At 44.3% G+C, this 16,337-nt stretch overlaps 1 long non-coding RNA gene across 1 annotated transcript; it reads left to right on the plus strand.

The window, feature by feature from the left end:
- Window positions 1-1,049: 1,049 nt before the first annotated feature.
- Window positions 1,050-14,828, plus strand: LOC125912560 (uncharacterized). The gene is made up of 5 exons (XR_007454778.1): window positions 1,050-1,268; window positions 2,356-2,466; window positions 4,940-4,996; window positions 11,765-11,872; window positions 14,624-14,828. It is a non-coding gene; the product is annotated as an uncharacterized LOC125912560 (long non-coding RNA).
- Window positions 14,829-16,337: the final 1,509 nt, after the last annotated feature.

A 16,337-nucleotide genomic window follows, 5' to 3' on the forward strand; every position in this document is an offset into this window, starting at 1 on the left:
TGCACAAATTAGGAAAAAGTACCTTATCTGGGCTGAAGAATTACGAAAGTCACTCCCTTTGGGAAGACACAGTTCAACAGGAGGCAAAGCTAAGAGTGTTTGGATGAAAAAAAATGGGGTCCCTTCCTCTGGGTGGAGGAATTAGTACAAGGTGGGATCTCAGCAAACATTCAATCTTTTGACTGGTATCTTTTTTTAAAAAAATTTTTTTTTTTTAACGTTTTTATTTATTTTTGAGACAGAGAGAGACAGAGCATGAATGGGGGAGGGGCAGAGAGAGAGGGAGACACAGAATCGGAAGCAGGCTCCAGGCTCTGAGCCATCAGCCCAGAGCCCGACGCGGGGCCCGAAATCACGGACCGCGAGATCGTGACCTGAGCCGAAGTCGGACGCTTAACTGACTGAGCCACCCAGGCGCCCCTTGACTGGTATCTTTTTGCAGTACACAACCTGTACAACAATATAAGATGGACTGTATCTTGACAGCTGGAAAAGGCAGTCTTAGGAACTTGGAAGCAGGTGAGAGGTGAATGTCCCGATAGGTAATTTCATCAGGCAGGTAACATCATTGGCCTGAGTCAGAATTAGAATCCAGCTCTGAATGTTTCCAAAGCCAGACTGACTGATCATAAGAATTACTGGGGTCTGCGGGGCACGGGGAGGGACTTTTAGTAAAAATGCAGATTATCAGCCCCTGAATAATCAAACTTAGTAAATCTGGGATGGGCAATTCTTTTTTTTTTTTTTAAGTTTATTAATTTATTTGAGAGAGAGAGAGAGAGAGAGAGAGAAAACATGTGCCTGTGAGTGGGAGAGGGGCAGAGAGAGAGGGAGAGAGAGAATCCTAAGCAAGCTCTGTGCCATCAGCTTAGAGCCCGATGCAGAGCTTGATCCCATGAATCATGAGATCGTGACCTGAGCCGAAATCAAGAGTCAGATGCATAACTGACTGAGCCACCCGTGTGCCCCTGGGATGGGAATTCTTATGGCCAAAAAAGTTTAGGAAATACTGCTCTATTCCATGCTCATCACAATGTGTTGCAACTGTCTCTGTTGGTGGCCATGGTAACCAGCCGGCCTGCTGGACTGTCTCTTGAGGGCAGTACCACATCTACGTCCATAGCACATAGAGCAATGTCTGGCACGTACATTGAATAAAAGAGTCAATCAACGGAGAAACCATGCATCATTTGAATGACTTCACAGTCCAGAGAGTTCTGGCTTACTCATCATGCTATTACTCCCTGCCAAGGTAGCTTCACCTACATGTATGTATTCCTTCCCTACTTCCTCCCTTCTTCCTAGTCCCCTAATCACCACCTGTTTCTCAACCTAACCCCACAGGACAGGATCTATCATTCTGGGAGACCCTTTCAGACTTACCTAGAGCATGGCATGTTTCCTGATAGCCATACCTACTTTTGGGTCTGGCTGCTGCTTCTAACTCGTTGTGTGTGATTGCACGTCTTTAAGCCTCATTTCTTCCTTGATAAGAGGAACGGTTTTTACTGTATGATTTCTGAAGTCTCTTCTAACTCTGGATTGCTGGAATCCTGTGACTGGAATCTAAAATTTCTGGTAAATTCTGGGGGCACCCGGGCGGCTCAGTTGGTTACGCATCTGACTTCAGCTCAGGTCATGATCTCACAGTTTGTGGGTTCGAGCCCCGCACTGGACTCTGTGCTGACAGCTCAGAGCCCGGAGCCTGTTTCAGATTCTGTGTCTCCCTCTCTCAGTGCCCCTCCCCTGCTCATGCTCTGTCTCTCTCTGTCTCTCAAAAGTGAATAAACATTAAAAAAAATTAAAAAAAAATTAAAATTTCTGGTAAATTCTGTAAGATGAGAAGGATGTATTAGAGACCTTCAAATTGACATCATATAGTCTGTTGGTCGGAGCCTGGGCGATGAGCAGCTGTAGTATGGGAATTTCTGGAGATCTTGCTTTGCTGGTGGGAGGCTTTCTATCATGGGCATGCTCCAGCAGATTCTGGCCACCCCCATGGGCGACTCAGTAAATACTGGCTGCCTAATGGATGTGTTGGATGGGAAGCCAACTGGATGCGTGAAGGGCCCTGGAAAACATGGCAGTTCAAAGGCAGGCGGCTGTGCTGAGTAGGTTTCCAAGTGCGCTTACCCTCCGAGGCTTTGAATGTGAGCTCCATCGGAAAATCACAAGTGTCTGCTTCCAAGGGAATGGCTTCTAGTAATAATAATAATAAAAAGGGGCTTTGAAGGCTTCTTGGAAATCAGCTTCTATAAAATAGTGTGTTGAGAAATTGAGTTGCAAGTCAAGCAGAAACACGGGTTGAAATTCTCCCTCTGCATCCTCATTCTTTTAAAATGTTTTCTTTTTAAGTATGAAAATAATGTGTGCATCTGGCTAAAGAATCCAAACAGCTCAGAAAAGTGCAAAACACAAAGCAGAAATCTCCTTTCCCTGCTCTGTCCTTGTCTCCCATCCCGCGAGGTAACGATTTATTTCTTTTTGTGTGTGCTCGCTCTGTGAGTTTATAAAAATTTAAAAAAATGTGTTGTGGTAAAATGCTCAGAAGATTTACCATTTTAACCATTTTTAAGAAATTTTTATTTAAACTTGAGAGAGAGAGAGAGGGAGAGGGAGAGAAAGTGGGGAGGGGCAGGGAGAGAGGGAGACAGAGGATCTGAAGCAGGCTCCCCATTCACAGCAGACACCCGGATATGGGGCTCAAATCCACAAACTTGCACGACCGTGACCGGGGCCAAAGTCAGACATTTAACCGGCTGAGCCACCCAGGTGGCCCACATTGTAACCATTTTTAAATGTACAGTTCCGTGGCATGAAGTACACTCCCGTGGATGTGCAGCCATCACCCTCTCCTGTCTCTACAACGTTTTTCATCTTCCCCCTACTGAAACTCTGTACCCATGAAACAGTAACTCCTCATTCCCCCTCCCTCCGCCTCTGGCCACAGCCCTTTACTTCCGGTCTCTATGCATTTGTCTGCTCTGGGTAGGGGGAGTCAGGCAGGGTTTGTCTTTTTGTGACTGGCTCATTTCCCTTAATGTAAACGAGCTCTTTTCGACTGTTTTTTATTTCAGGCCGGGCACTACTATAACTCTTAACTCAAATGCTTGTATGGTGTTATTTAATCTCTCAAACTTCAATAGTATTTGTTGATTCCTGCAGTGAAAGGTTTAGGTCATTGGTCTACTTCCAGAATCCCTTCTCGCTCTGCATCTCTCATGCTATCAGTTTTAGTTCTTGAAGTGATTTTTAACATTTCAAGTAAGTGGCCCTTCTCTACTGAACCCCAGACTCGTACATCCAACTGCTTGCTTGAGATCTCCACCTGGGTGTCTAACAGACATCTCAAACTTGAAATTCTCTCCTGTGAAACCCATGGTCTTGAGCCCCACCCCTCCCTGCCCCCTCCAACCCACTCCCCTGCCTAGTCTTCCCCACTCAGTAAATGCCAGATTCGTCTTTACAGTTGCTAAGTGCTCAAATCTTACAGTCATCTCCCTTTCCTCACTCCTTTGTGACCCCCTCATGCCTCAAGCCCCAAATGATGGAAAATCCTATTGACTTTACCTCAAACTATACCCAGACCCCAGCCACTTCTCATTACCTCCCCTTGTCCAACTCATGGTTGTCTCTCACTTGAATTATTGAGATATTCTAACTTGTCTCCCTGCTTCCTCCCCTGCTCTCCTGTAGTGTAAGCACAAAATACTAGTCAGAGAAGTTCTTTTAACGTGGGTATCAGATCAGGTTACTCCTCTGTTCAGCCAGTGGTTGATTCTTTTTTTTTTTTACGTTTATTTATTTTTGAGACCGAGAGAGAGCATGAACGGGGGAGGGTCAGAGAGAGGGAGACACAGAATCTGAAACAGGCTCCAGGCTCTGAGCTGTCAGCACAGAGCCCGACACGGGGCTCGAACTCACGGACCGTGAGATCATGACCTGAGCCGAAGTCGGCCGCTTAACCGACTGAGCCACCCAGGCGCCCCAAGCCAGTGGTTGATTCTTATTCAGAATAAAGGCCAGAGTCCTTAAGATGGCCAAGGAGGCTCCATAGGGTGCTTTTCAAACTTTAAGGTGCATAGGGTTCACCTGTGGGTCTTGTTAAAGTGCAGATTCTGGGGGTGCCTGGGTGGCTCAGTCGGTTAAGCGTCCGACTTCAACTCAGGTCACGATCTCGCGGATCCATGAGTTCGAGCCCCTTGTCGGGCGCTGGGCTGATGGCTCAGAGCCTGGAGCCTGCTTCCGATTCTGTGTCTCCCTTTCTCTCTGCCCCTCCCCCATTCATGCTCTGTCTCTCTCTGTCTCAAAAAATAAATAAACGTTAAAAAAAAAATTTAAAAATAAAAAAAAATGCAGATTCTGATCCTGGGTAATGAGTCCTGCTGGCTGACGACTACACTTTTACTGCAGGATCGTCCCCACAACCCACATACTCATCCTCCCTCGCTTCTGGGGCCTGTGTCTTATACTCCACTTCCCTCCTCTTGTTCCCAGCCTCAGGGTCTCTGGTCTCTAGGTTGCATGCTCCCACCTCCTTCTTTGTACTTGCAGTTCCTTCTGTCTAGAACACTCCCCAGGTATTTGTAAGGCTCACTCTCTTCCGTCCTTCAGATAATTTCCCGAGTATCATTTCTCCGGAGACTTTCTCTCCTCTCTGTATTTCAAATGGCAGCCCATCTGTCTATGCCTTTCCCTAGCGCCTGTCCCTCTTTGCTTTTTCTGTATAGAAAAGATATACAAAGTATGGCCTCTAGGCCATGGATCAAATCCGGCCCACTGCTTACTATTATAAATAAAGTTTTATTGGAACAAAGCCACATACATTTATTTATGTATTGCTTACAGCTGCTTTCCTGCTATAATGACAAAGTATTTGTAACAGAGAACTTCTGGCCTGCAAACCTAAAATATTTACTCTGTATCTGACTTTTGACAGAAAAAGTTCACTGACTCCTGCTTTGCAGCATTGATCGCCATCTAACTCACTAGATAAGTCATGCATTTATTTATAATCTATCTCTCCTCACTAGAATGTAAACTCTGTGATAAAAAGGGTTTTATCTATTTTGTTCGCTGTTAGATTCCTCATGCACAGGAAGGTGACTAGCGGAGTCACTCAATGAATGTTCGTTAAATGAATGGTTATGAGTTAAAAATATATATACTTATGTATATACAATTATACATACAAGCTGGGGGTTGTCAGAGGTGGGGGTGAGGGTGGGTAGGTGAAATAGGTGAAGGGGATTAAGAGGTACAAACTTCCAGTTATAAAATAGATAAGTCATGAGGATGAAAAGTACAGCATAGGGAATACAGTCAATAGTATAGTAAAAACTTTGTATGGTGACCGTAGCTACACTTATCTTGGAGAGCGTTTTGTAATGTATATAATTGTTGAATCACTATGTTGTATACCTGAGACTAATTTAATACGGGATGCCAACTGTATTTTGCTTAAAAAAATCTATCCATCCTTAAACTTTTATTTTATCAGTCATTTAGATAGTACTCCTGACTTCCCATCATGTAACAGGAGGACACTATTGGACCTATACTTTCTGCCCCCTCACCTCCCCCCTGCCCTAACTCCTGATGGCCAACATTATTTTCATCCTGTCAGTGTTGATACCGATTGTGTTTGGTACTATAATTATAACTAAATCTCACCTGCTTTGTCTGTAGGTTAATTCTAATCACCCCCGCCAAAAGCATCTCAAGTATTGTAATTGGGTAAATAGTAGTTGATATAGAATATAGAAGTGTTATTGAGCCCATGGAGAAGAAATGGTAATTCTAAGCTATGGTGCATGAAAAGAAATATTCCTGTCCTATTGGGTAAATAGATCTTTTCTTACTCTCTTTCGGTTATTTAATTTGTGTGTATTTGGATCATGACTTCTGTACAACTTTTGATTTTTCCCAAAGTTCCTAGGGCATCTTTTAAAAAAAATTTGTAGAATATGCAAATGTAGTTATCACATATTTGAGGTCGTTGGGCCTCTTCGTCTGTGATTTTGCTGTGGAGTTCACTCTCTCCTTAAGATATTTTTTTCGCAGAGCCTTCTGGCTTTCTTGTCTAATTTTGATAAAATGCTTGCTGGATTTATTGCACAGCTGTAAATCCACCTTGTACATTTTACTTCTGGATTAGTTCCACTGTTTCTTGCATCATATTTGTTTATATTTCTTAGCTTCCTTTTTCATTCTGCTATAGTATATTCCCAAGTAATTGTTTTCAGAAGAGGAGTGTGGGAGGGAACTGTACAGTTTCCTGTTGCTGCTGTAACACATCACTGCAAACTTAGTGACTTAAAACAACACACATTTATTATCTTAACACTTCTGTAGGTTAGATGTCTGACATAGGTCTCACTAGGCTAAAATCAAAATATTGGCAGAGCTGGATTCATTTTTGGAGACACTCAGGGAAAATCTGTTTCCTTGCCTCTTCTGGATTCTAGATGTTTCTTGCATCCTTTGGCCCTGGGCTGCATTCCTCCGTCTTCAAAGCCAGCATTGTGACATCTCTCTGACCATTCTTCTCCAGTCACATCTCTCTCTGACCACGAAGGAAAAGGTTTCCCACTTGCAGTGACCCCTGTCAGGGTCCTTAATTTGTTTATATCTGCAAGTCCGTGTGGGGTGACATAGTCATAGGTTTCCGGAATTAGGATGTGGACACCTAATTGTGGGGAGAGTCATTCTTTGCCTGGTATATAATCTTTTGGATTCCCTCCCCCCAACATTTTGGAAATTCTCAAATTAGTTTCACACTGCTTATAAAGTTCTAGATTCAAAAGCATGTTCTCTCATAACTTCATAGACACTCCTCCATGTCCTCTGGGGCCAATAACTATTGACACAAGATCTGTATGCAGTCTGATCCTTTGTCCTTTTCAGGTGCATTTACTGCCAGATCCCCTGGCATCTTTTAGAAGTCTCTTGCTTGAAATTTCATCAAATCATGACTGAGAGTGCATTTTCATTTTTGTTGTTTGCTTTGTTTATATCTATCATGCTGATCCTTTCAACCTAAGACTCAAATCTCTTTTTAAGGACAAGGAGTATGTTTTCTTTCTTTATTTCTTTTTTTTTTTTTTTCTATTTTTTTTCTTCAATATCGGCACCACTCCGTGGCTTTCACTAACATCCCCTTAGAGGAATTCTGAGTCTTCTGGACCCGTTCTCCATTTAGTTTAACTTGTAATTTTCTTGTATTTCCCTCCTCCTTGTCTTCTGGTACCTGTATCATGGGATTGCCTTGACTTCATCTCCCAGAAGACTCATTTGGTCTCTAGCCGTTACCAACCTATTATTTGGCCACACTGCTAAATTTTTGGCATGTTGATGAACATAGTTCACATTTCCAATGACACTTCACTGCCTGTTTCTCATGGCGGCACTAACTTTTCAAATTCCTGTGAGCTTTCTGATGAAATGTGCTTTGAAAATTCTCTTCTGTTTCTTGCTTATGTCTGTTGCCTCCAGGATCCACTCTGTGCATTTTTTCAGTCTTGGGATTTCTCTTTCTCATCAGTTTTCCTCAAATGTTGACCTAGGTGGCTTACATTTTTTTAATTATTATTTTTAGAGGCGGGGGGACAGAGAGTGTGTGTGGGGGGTCGGAGAGGGGCAAAGGGAGAGAGAGAGAGAGAGGGGAGAGAGAGAGAGAGAAGCCCAAGCAGGCTTTGTGCCCAGTGCTGAGCCTGATGTGGGGCTCAATCTCATGACCCTGGGATCATGATCTAAACCTAAATCAAGAATCGGACGCTTAACCAACTGAGCCGTCCTGGCGCCCTCAGTTGGCTTACTTTTATTTGTGACTCTCTTGCCTGACAGCATAGGCAGCTGGATGGCACGGTTTCCCTTAGTGATCGTGGTCCATTTATCCAAAAAGCTCTGCATAGATGAGCAGGTCCCCTTGAATGGCAGGCTGGTCCTTATTGGGCATGGTGGGGAGCAGAGCAGGTTGCTTGAGCTCCCACAATTTCTGTGGTGAAAGGGAGTGCGCTGTGGGGTTTGAGCACCGCAGCACATTTCTGACTTGGGTGGAACATCTTTCTTCTTTTTCTTCAGTTCAAGATGGGCTTGTAGATTTACCCTGAACTCTTCCCTGCCCTCATCCCCAGCCCTCATGCAGACTGTTGGCCCTTCCCAGGGTAGTCTTGATTCTTTCATCATGGCCATCCCATAGCCCTCTCTGGTTCCCCAGGCCTGCTCACTTCTGTTCTAAAGCCTTTCTAGGGCTCTACTAGGTTACACTGGGTCACACACTCACTCCAGTCTTCTGTCTGTGTCTGCCACAGACCTCTTGTGCTCTAGCTTATGCCTTAGTAATTCCATTTGCTTTCTACCCTTCAGAGATTTGTGTGTGGATTGTACCTGCTTGTTTTGTTTTGTTTTGTTTGTTAATCAGTACTTCCAAGGATTTATGTATTCTATTTTGTACATCTTTGTTAGCTGTTCAAAGGGGTCTTGTCTGGGAGCCATGTCCAGTCTGACATCTTGAACCGTAGACCTGAAATTCTAAAAGTCCAAATGCAATTCATAAAGGAAATAACTTATATAATCTCCTCTTGGAAGTGTTTTTTGCCCCTCTCTCCCAACTGAGATTATTTAGGGCCTCTCCTTGGGACTCTAGAGTCACATGTCACATTGTGTTATTATTTGCCTCCGTATATTGGCTGTGCCTCCAGGCTGTAGGGGCTTTGAGTACAGCCTATCTGTTCATCTCCAGATTCCTAGTTACGCACATGGTAGGGAGTCTGAATATTTATAGACTGTGAATGCATATACACCTACTCTGTGAACATGGGAATCCAAGGTACTACTGCATGGCTTTAGCGTTCGAGGGATTCAAAGCATAGTGGGGACAACAGACATGTGCACTGATAATTCTAAAACAGTGTAAACAGAGTGGATGCCAAGTGTGTGGGGCCACGGACAGGAGAGCAGATAACTGTGCTTGGGGGTGGAGAGAAGTCAAGAAAGGCCTTCAGAAGGAGATTATATTTATGTAGTTGTGAAGAGCACATAGGGCTCTCAGGTAGTTTCAGGTGTATTAAGGCATTCCAGGAGCAAAACAGTCGTTCAAAGTGAATTATGGCTGGGGTACAAAGTGTAAGGGGGGGGGGCAGTGGCAGAGGAGGGATCTGAAGAGATAGATGGGGGCCAGAACATGCCCGTTGTCCACAGTGAAGGTGAGCATTTTATACTCGATCCCGAAGGGAGCCACTGGGAGCTTGTAAACAAGGGGTAGTATGGTCACGTTGGCGTATCGTAAAGATGTTGACTGCAGTATAGAGGATGGACGAGCAGAGTCCAGAAGATTTGGGACTTGACTGCAGTAGTCTAAGTGAGAAGTGTCGACCAAGGGAGCAAAAGCTGGAGTAAAGTTGGAGAGATGGGTTTGGGAAACGGCAGGAGGACAGGATGGTGGACTTTGGTGACTATTAGATGTGAGGGGTTGATGGGGAGGGAAGAGGCAAGCTTTCGGAGGCGCTTCTGGCGCTGGGGCTCTCGGATCCAGTGATTGCAGGAAAGGACATGAGTGCTTTGTTTTTGGGTAAATCTCAACTGAAAGGCAACAAGGCCGTGGCAGCAGTGATTTATGAGACTCAACCCGGCTGTTTCAGTCCTTTCTGAAATGAGTATTTCAGCTGAAATGAGGGAAAGGCGTGTCTTCAGCTCTGGCTTTGACAGCCAGGCTCCCCGTTTCCTTCCCAGGAAACCGAATGGGAGTGGGATGTCCTGATGAGCTACATGAGATCAGCTTCTTGTCAAGTTTGGATTAATTTTTAAAATGGAATTAGCATCCAACTGAAATGGATGTCAACTGCTTGGAATGCATCTTTGGATCTGAGTGATTTTGATATGAACCAAATGTGATCGCCTCGTAAGGTTTTTGTCTATGCAGAACCATCTTGATATTTGAACCCCGCCCCAAGTTTAACTCTTAGGAACCCTCCAAAAGAAGGATACATGTCACTTGTTTGGCCTTTGTGCATCTCTACCTCATTCTCTCTCTCTCTCTTTAACATACTCTTTAGCTCTTCTTAACCATGACAACACAATTCAGAAGCATTTGGGAAAAGTGGGGAAAGAAGTCTTACCAGATACGAGCACTTTCTGGGTGTTGGGCATACCCACCAGCGGTACTGCATGCACCTGTGCAACCACATTAAACATAAGAATCACAATCCCCTTTTGGTAGATATTGAAATCAGACTCAAAGGGGCCTTCAAGTTAGTAAATAGCAGAGGACATTCAAATATATCTGGTGTGCCGTATGAACTACCTGCTGTGGCCCAGTGTTATACCTGCAGTATTCCATTTAATCCTCACAGCCATGGAAAACTGTAGAAACTTAGAGAAGACTAATAAAAAGAGGCTTAGCAAGATTAAAAAACCTTTCCATGGTCACTCCCCATCAGGGAGACCTGAGATTTTGTTTTCCTTCTTTATTTGTAGGCCAGCGGTACGCATTATAGGTCTAAGAGGTGTTAAGAGACATATAGGCAATATTATATGGCATTGCAGGAAAACTTCCCATAATGCTATTCAGATAAAGAGAGAACCTCTTTCGAAAGCTGTTTTCTGGATGGCCATACTCAAAACCTTAGTGATGGGGAAGATGGGAGGGGAGTAACTTGTTCTGCGCCCTGGATTGGACCGTTCTGTATTCCACCCTTAATTCTAATACTTCAAACAGCCCTTTGAGGTGGGTGTAATGATTCCTGTTTCCTAGATGAAGGAACTGAAGTCCAGAAAGGTTAGGTAAAGGTTAAGTAATTCACAAGCTTTCTGCCCAAGTCCAGCCGACCCAAAGCTACAGGTTTTCGGAATAGCGCTAACCCACTTGGAGGGCCGTTATTTAGAGAAACACGTAAGGAGGAAGAAAGTGATGAGGACGCAAGCCCTGCCATTGGTATTTCACTTGGCCCATTAAGTTTCCCTAGGTGGTGAAGAGACGCCCTTTGATGAAATTTGCAGATGATGCTAAATCAGGCCCTCTGTAAACATGAGTAACACAAAAAAGCAATACAAATGATCCCAAATGAAGGAGGTTAGTAGTGCAGGCAGGAAATAACAAGATGAGATTGATTACCACAAGGGAAATTCTGAATTAAAACATCTGTGCCAGCCAATGTGACTAACATAAGCACCTTTCAGTAGCTCAGAGCTCTGCAAGTTGGAAGGGCAGGAGTGGTCACTGTATCTGGCTCCTTCACCTACAGATAAGGAGACTCAGGCTCAGACAGGAGATGGAAATGATCCAAACCCACAGTCAAATTAATGACAGAGTTGGGATGAACCCCACATCTCCTGTCTTGTGACTGACTTCTCCTTTCATTATGGCCCATGGGTTTTGGAGTCAAAGGTACTTAAACTTAACTCCACCGTTTAGATACTGTGTGTCTTCAGGCGGGTTACTTAACCTACTTGAATCTGAGTTTTCCTATCTGGAAGAATGGTAAAGTGATACATATTCCTGAGGGTTATTTTGGGAAGTAAGTGAAATGGTCGGTACCTGACATATCGAGGTTTAAGACAGATTAATTCCCTCTATTTGCAGCAGAGGAATAAGGGCAAAATAGCTATGGTGCAGGGTATGTGGTCTCCACTGCTCCATGCATGAATGGATGCTGAATGAGCATCTTCCAGGAAGATGGGCAGTGGATACAGTGGGAGCAGCTAATGCCATACGGCTGCAGTCAACAGTGTCTTCAAGTCGACCGATCAAAAATTAATCACGCAGGGCCTGTTACACGCAAGGGAGATTTGGTGCCACCTCGCGGGATTCAGGAGAGTAGTGGGGCGGAATGTCACCGACTGCTGAGACCGTTGGGAGAGACAACCTGAGGAGGTGGGACTGGAGCCAGAAAGAATTGTTTTCAGAGGAACGAGCCCACGTGAGCGCCGACTTGGAACATGATTGCCACACGGGGTGCTGCCTAACGTGAAAAGTGGGGGCACGTGTGCCTTGTTTATAGGAGAGGGTGTTCAGGTGGAAATGGGCCATGGCACCAAGACACGTTAAAGGCTGCATTCATCAAGTGTGGAGTTTCCAAAGGAGACAGCCCTCAATCAGTTCTTTGGCTCTTGGATCCTGCATCACACTGGGGACATAGAAGATTGGAGATGAAGATTGCAGGCTAAAAGAGGATTTGTGAGGAAAATGTCTTTGGTGTGAGGGGTGCCCTGAATCCCAGTCCCACAGGGGTAGGGTTGGGGCAGGGCACATCACCCTTCCTTCAAAACCAGTGTGAGGGCTTCTGTGGGGCCATCTGGAGTGATTGGTAAGAGTCCTCTGAAGTGACAGTGACAGAGGGGGCTGGCTCTGCCTCCTGCCTGGGATAGCTAGCCGCTCGTGGCCATGGCCATGGAGAGGAGGGCTGGTGGCCCTGGATTGGCCTGCCTCTCAGATTCTGTCAGGTCAGAGCTGCTGGGTATTTCTGGAAGAATATATACAGACCACGTGGGAGAGAATGCAGGCCTGGAGCCACGCAAAGTTCTACGCAAACCACCTACTAGGGAGGGAGAACTAATTAGGGAGTCCGCATGAACCGGATTGCTGGAACAAGGGGACGGGGTGTGGGAAGGGGACAGCCAGCTGAGGGGAACCTATCACAAGGGTCACCTAGTGCTCCCAGTGAGGGTCTAAAAAAAGGTTGCAAATCCCAGTTCTTCTCCCAGCTTTAATCATCTTTTTTTTTTAATTGTTTTTTAAAATTTATTTATTTTGAGGGAGAGAAAAAGAGCAAGCAGGGGAGGGGCAGAGAGGGAGGGAGAGGGAGAATCCCAAGCAGGCTCCACGCTGTCCACGCAGAGCCCGACAAGGGGCTCGAATCCACGAACTGTGAGATCATGATCTGAGCCAAAATCAAGAGTCAGATGCTTAGCCAACTGAACCACCCAGGCGGCCCCCAGCTTTAATCGTCTTTAATGAGGCACCAGGAGCAGAAAGTGAGCGCTGGTTTATGACAATACTTGTGAGGTGGAAGTTCTCCGGTGCTGCCCTTTACCATGTTCTCTTCTCTCTTTGTTCCTCTACCAGTCCAACCCCAGGATGTGTCTGCAGACCAGAGGTAGCAGAGTTATGGGAGGAGGAGCTGGGATATGAAAGGGTACAGTCCCCTGGACTGCAGTAAACCAGAGACAGAGGAGGAGAAAATATTCATGTTCTACAAAGTTGGAAGCTTTGCCTATTACGTTGACTTTACTGAAATGAGATTTTACTTAAGGATTTGTAAAACCCAGTTTATTTATTATTCTTTTTTTTAGTATTCTTTACACCCAACATGGGGCTCACCAAGATCAAGAGTCACATGCTCGTCCGACTGAGCCAGCCAGGCATCCCTTACTTAAGGATTTTAAAGGACTACTGAACATTCAATTATCTAAGAGTGAACAAGGGAGTGGGGGGCCTGCCTCAGCTTTCATCCAGGAGTATATAGGAAGGATTACCCGACCGAGCAGGGGAGAGACATACAAAGTTCCTTTTTCAAATGCACCTCTCGAGTCCCCTATGTGCTCTGGTCACATTTACATATTTGATTCATTGGAGTGTAGTCTTTACATTGGCTTGTTTGATTTCTTACCAGATGGTGAGTTCTTTGATGCACTAGGACTTATGCTTATAAAAATAGTACTAAGCACAGAGTAGGTCCTCAACACATAGTGTGGACTGAGATGCCTAGAGGAAAAGTTACTTGAGTGGCTGGTAGAACAGGGACTTCTTCCCACATGCTGACCTCTCTGTTTGGTTGTCCAGGTTCCATCTGCTCAGGCACTTGCTGAGTGCCTCTTATGTCCTTCCCCACATAGTCTTTTCTCATGTCACAAGCGAGTGTGACACCATTCTAATGGTCTCACCTTCGGGACTCCTGATGAACAACACACTTTTATTTTCTCCTCTTCTATCATTATTTGTCTTTGTTCTCTCTGAGGGCCAGACAATGTCGTTCACATCTCTGAATCCCTAGCACAGGACTGGCACCTCACAGCTGCTCCATAAGAGTGCAGTGAAGAGCTGGACAGAGCAAATCCGAAATCCTTATAGATGATGTGGGGGTTTGAGTAGGAGCTGTGACTCAAGAGGGGCCTGGGTCCCGGACCCACCAGCTACCTGGGAAATATATGGTCTTTTCTAAGAATTGGTTTTAAGCGTAATAATTAGGGCAGTAATACTCATCATAAGTGGGACCTGTGAAGGTATCTAGTAAAAGGATCTCTAGTTCGGTGCCTTGTAAACAACAGGTGCCTTGTAAACAACAGACTTTCTCTTTCATGTATATATATATGTGTGTGTGTGTGTGTGTGTGTGTGTGTATGTATATATATATATGTACAAAATTATATTTATATAATTATATATAATGTATATATAACTTATATTTAGAAATACATAATGTATAAAAAGGTATATATTGTAGTAATAATATAATAATATAAACCTAGTATGTATTTATAAATTATGCATTTTATAACACATAATTATATATAATTATATATGTTTGTATAAAAATACATAATGTTATATAATTATACATTTTATACATATATATAATTTTTTAAACCCTCTTTCTCTTTATCTCCATACTTGAAACCCAAGCAGCATCTGGAGGCAGGAGTCATGGAAATGGTTGGTAGTAAAGGTCAAGATCACATTGGGGGAGAGCTGAAATCGAATAACATTATCTGATACTGTGGTGCGAGAACATGGACATCCGAGGGAGAGAATGTTTGGGTTTGGGTTGGAGTCCTTTCCCTGTCATGTATCCACTCACAACCTTAGCGAGTAAATGACTTTTCTGAGTTTCCTTTCGTGTGTCTTTAAAGGACGTCAGTAAGATGCCTGGGCCCTTCTAGAGGGCAAAATCTGTGTCTGTTCATCTCCATGTTCTTAGCAGCTAACAAGGCACATGGTGTTCAATCATCATGATCATATAATAACTGGTAAATAATAATAAATAACTCTTCTAAACCTTTGAATGTATTAATTCGCTTAATCCCAACAGCAACACAATGAGGTAGGTACTCTTAAATTTTCGTAAATACTTGGGGAATGGAGTTTCACTCACATATCAGTAAACCAAATCAAATGCAACAATGTCAAGAAACACTAATGCATGCCATGAAAATATAAGGTAGCATTTGGGTTTTTCTATTTCTCTACTTTGATGTAGGGGACGTGCTGCTCGAGCTTATCATAAAAAAGGGAGGGCATCTTTTAAAGAGATTTTACAAGCATTGCCCTTTGTGCGATTTCATTTAACCTTGAGTATAGCTCTTTGAGGAAGATAATAATTATCTCATTTTGTAGATTTGGAAGCTGAAGCACAGAATAATAATTAGGTAGCTTAGTGACTTGCGCAGTGGCTGTGCAACTATTCTGTGGAAAAGCTATGATCCAGATCAGAGTTGACTGTCTGCAAAACCCAGGCACTGGGAGAGATGGCTAGGTAAGGGAAGAGGGGGAAAATTCAGAGGGAGAGGAGGCATCCGCTGAGTTTGCAGTGGGTTAAAACCATCAAAAGAACTGAAGTCCTGTCCCCTGTCCCCTCCAAAGACATCCAAATGTTTTTCTCATTTTGACGGTCAGAAGTAGATGTCCCTGAAGTACCGCTGTTCCCAGGGAAAGGCCAAATGATACGTCTGCTGGGAACTGCACAGGATGAAGAGAGTCTGTTATTTCCAGAGAAATCTGAGAGGTCCAGTGGAGGTCAGGTGTTGAGAGGTGTGCCTTTGGGCTCTCTTACACGTGAACACGCTTATTGCCCTGGCTGGGTTATACTTTTTTTACTCTTTTCCCAAATGCTAGGAAGGCAGCACCGAGGTGGGGGAGGCAGAGCTAGGAGGTAGGTAGGAACCCCTGGGATGGGAGCTTGGCCACCTTGCTTTAGTGTTCTGTCCAAGTCCTCCCCTCTGGATCTCAACCCAATAAGAGTGGGCTGGGGCAGCTGACATGGGGAAGCCCTTCCTGTTCTATAGTCTAGGGTCTGAATTTACTCTTTTTTAGTCTGACTTCCCACATCCTAGGGAGGGTGATTCGGTTCTAACTTTGGGAGAGGATATGCGTGACAGACTACTATTTTTGAACTTTACATTTAATCGTGTCACTTCTACACTTAGCCCTCTTGTTTGGCACGTTTGCAGGTTTCCCAATTAAGGTGCCCACTTGTTCTAAATATATCAGATGCTTATGCTAGTTAATTAGGTGGTGTGTGTGTGTGTGTGTGTGTGTGTGTGTGTGTGGCTGGCAGGGAGTGGATTACCTGACTGACAGGTGGAGTCCCTGTGATTCAAGTCTACCCAGAACTGTGAAATCT

This window comes from Panthera uncia (genome assembly GCF_023721935.1).
Source record: "Panthera uncia isolate 11264 chromosome C1 unlocalized genomic scaffold, Puncia_PCG_1.0 HiC_scaffold_4, whole genome shotgun sequence".
In the NCBI taxonomy this organism is placed as follows: Eukaryota; Metazoa; Chordata; class Mammalia; order Carnivora; family Felidae; genus Panthera; species Panthera uncia.